Raw genomic sequence first — 3753 nt, forward strand, 5'->3', positions numbered from 1 at the left:
GTGTGTATGTGTTTTTATATACTTATATATGTGTGTATGTATGTATGTATGTGTATGTGTGTGAGAGTGTGTATATGTATGTATGTGTTTTATATACTTATATATGTGTATGTATGTATGTATGTATGTGTGTGTGTAATAAAAATAATGTAGTATAATATCACATTCTATTGTTCTATTAGAAACACACATATGGCACTGCTTGCACATTACAGTAGATTAAATCGTGTGTGTGTGTTTCATAACATAATCAAGCAAAATAATAAGGACCAGAGAATGCAGCGATTATCCAAACACATCCAATCACAAATTGAAGCAGCACCCTCTTTCCCTCTTTTCAAAAATGCATAGGCAATAGAGCCTCGCCTCGGTATATGTTAGCAGCATTAGCGGATATTTCCTGTAATTAGGGATGCTAAGAGTCAGAGCTGGTGATGTTAGACAATAGCAGCGCCCATGCAGCACAGCTCGCTCTCCATGCAATCATCGTACATAGCACAATTACATCCCGCCTTTAAACTAGCAGCAAATGAGGTTTACTATCCTGTCGCCTTTGACGTTCACAATTGCAGATCTTTATAGATTTTCAGATGTGTAAGTGGCTCATCTTAAATTTAAGGATAGCACAAGAGCTGCAGGATTGAGCCAATCTGCTTGGCAACTTCTATTCTAAAGCAGTCAATCAATCGGCATCTTATCTGCACTTGTCTGTGTGTAATGTTAGGATAGGTGCTCCTTTGTGCCGCACAGTTCGCTCAGCCGCAATTTATTCGCAAAGTTCACCTTGTGCCAAGACAAAAGAGCTCACACTCTCCATAGCTGCCATTTATTAATTGCTTCCATGAAAATGGAAGTTGGGCCGTTCGGGGCTTTTGTTCATTGCCTTTGTTCATTTCCTCTCCCCTCGCCTGTATAGGTTCAGCCGCTATTTCTACGACAACAGGCAGAAAATAAAAGACAAGCAACCAGAAGACCTACCTAACGAACCAGAAGACCTACCTAACTGTGCCGAGCTGTCAGGGATCTGTCCCACGCTGGGCTGCTGTGATGTGACTGCAATGGCCAGGATTTCCCTGCGAGGAAACAACATACTTAACTTCACCAAGAGACAAGAGGTTGGTGTCAAGGCATACACTCCATCCTTTCTAATTGTTGGCTGGATCAATCTCACTGCTTGCTGCTTAACCACTTTATCAGGTGCTTGTCAGCCATGGGTTCCATATACACCTCTGATATACACACATACATATCTACCTAGCTATATACATATATAAAATGGACCTCTGATATACACACATACATATCTACCTAGCTATATATATATATATATATATATATATATATATATATATATATATATATATATAAATGGGTTCCATATACACCTCTGATATATACACATACATATCTTCCTAGCTATATATATATATATATATATATATATATATATATATATATATATATATATATATATAATTTACAACACACACGTATATAGAATATATATAACTATATATATATATATATATATATATATATATATATAGTTTTTTATATATATATATATATATATATATATATATATATATTTTTTTTTTTTTTATATATATATATTTATATATGGATCATATAAGTAGCATGATGGTTTTACTTATACAAGCTGTGTAACGTCATACTTGCACTATATAATGCATCGTGCAAAAGTAGCATTATATATACTTGCACACATCAGGTTAGGGACAAGCAATATAGCGATTATCATTATATCCATAAACGTATTAATGATATACTTACATTATTGTATACTGTAATATTAAAAAATATATTTCACTTTATCATGTATATATATATATATATATATATATATATATATATATATATATAGCTATAGATATTTATATATATATATATATATATATATATATATATATATATATATATATCTATAGCTATATATATAAATATCTATAGCTATATATATAAATATCTATAGCATATATATATATATATATATATATATATATATATATATATATATATATATATAGATAGATAGATAGATAGATAGATAGATAGATAGATAGATCTACCTATATATTATTCACGTGCATATCTACTGCAGTCCATGATGCTAGTATTTAAGTCAGGACCTATAAATTTATAATAAAATTGTTTGTTTGTTTTTGTTTTGTTTTTTTGTTTTGTTTTTATCCATTTCCAATTGTCGGAACTCAAGTTATGTTTTATTTTTATTCTGACCGATCTAGGCCGAGGAATTGTGAGTTGATATTTGTTACATTGTATCCAGAGTGTGCTCAGGCAATAATAAAAAAAAAATAAAAAAAAAATAAAAAAAATAAAAACAGTAACGAAGACAGAGATGTAGTTCGTATTATACAGTGATAAGGACTGGAATTTGTCTTCCACCCGCTGAGCTCTCCTCCTGAACGGAGACGTCGGATGATGCTCTGCTCCATGCTGACTTCCCTGCCTGAGATGGCTGAGAGGATGAGGATACTCCACTCCAAGCAATGGCAGCACACAGCATCGACCCATCTCTCACTGTGCCTATTGTCATTGCTCTCTAGAAATATATATATTAAAAATATAGAAACATATATAATATAGTAAAACTAAACGTATATATAATATATAGTAGAATATTAAAAATGTGGTAATATATATATATATATATATATATATATATATATATATATGCATACGATGTGCCTGTAAATTAAATTGACATATCTTTTTCTAATTATAGCCAATTCTGAATTGGTTATAATTTAGAGGGGATATATATATCTATATATATATATATATAGATATATATATACATATATATATATATATCTATATATATATATATATATATATATATATATATATCCCCTCTAAATATATGTATTTCTTGTTTAAAATGTATCAGCATGTAACTGCAGTTCCTGGCAATACTATGTTAATTTTTGTGAGAAAAAGCAACTTTCGTCAATAGGTTATCTATAGCAGCATTCTAATTTGCACTACATTTTTTTATTTTGTAATCTCACTGTTTGGGTCAAGTATCTTTTTTTTTTTTTTTTTTAAACTTTGAGATGGGAAATAGGATATTTAACCATTTTCCTGACTGATTAATGTCAAGCTGTATGAACAATGTTATGAATATGCATGTATTCAGGGGGGTTATTTGCTGTCCTAACACTCTATCCTTAATGATACCATGAATAATAACAATAATAATAACATTATTATTATTATTATCATCATTGTCATTATTATTACTAATAAAAATTGATAATAATATTACTAATAATAATAATGACAATACATTCCTATTGTTATTACTATTATATAATATATTATATATATATGTGAATGGTAACTATAATTAATCCTGTGCACTCAGTTTTACAATAAAATAATCCTAGTACACCTCTTGTGTGGTTTTTGTTCCAGTCTTTTTCAGGATGCATTGAGGAATTTTACCCTGCAAAACCTATTAAATAGTGATGGCCGAACGGTTCGCCCGGCGGTCGTTTCGCGGCGAATTTCCGACATTCGCGGTCCGCACGTTCGAACGCCTTTTTCCGTCGTTCGCCGCGGCGGACTTACGTGTTTAATGTATACAAGAACTTTAACCTTTGGTGACACGTTTATCATGTGATACAGGACAGCCAATTGAGACATGACAGCACATGGACACTTGTACATTCCCCCTAACCTATAAATACACCCGATCCGGTGGCCATT

General features: G+C 31.2%; 1 long non-coding RNA gene across 1 annotated transcript; it reads left to right on the top strand.

Moving 5' to 3' along the window:
- The first annotated feature begins 364 nt into the window (after positions 1-364).
- On the top strand, positions 365-2694 carry LOC143987362 (uncharacterized). Its single transcript, XR_013276632.1, has 3 exons — positions 365-594; positions 917-1115; positions 2268-2694. It is a non-coding gene; the product is annotated as an uncharacterized LOC143987362 (long non-coding RNA).
- The last annotated feature ends 1059 nt before the right edge of the window (positions 2695-3753 follow it).

Source organism: Lithobates pipiens, unplaced genomic scaffold (assembly GCF_037356315.1).
Source record: "Lithobates pipiens isolate NorthernLeopardFrog02 unplaced genomic scaffold, aLitPip1_a1.2 Scaffold_18, whole genome shotgun sequence".
NCBI lineage: Eukaryota > Metazoa > Chordata > Amphibia > Anura > Ranidae > Lithobates > Lithobates pipiens.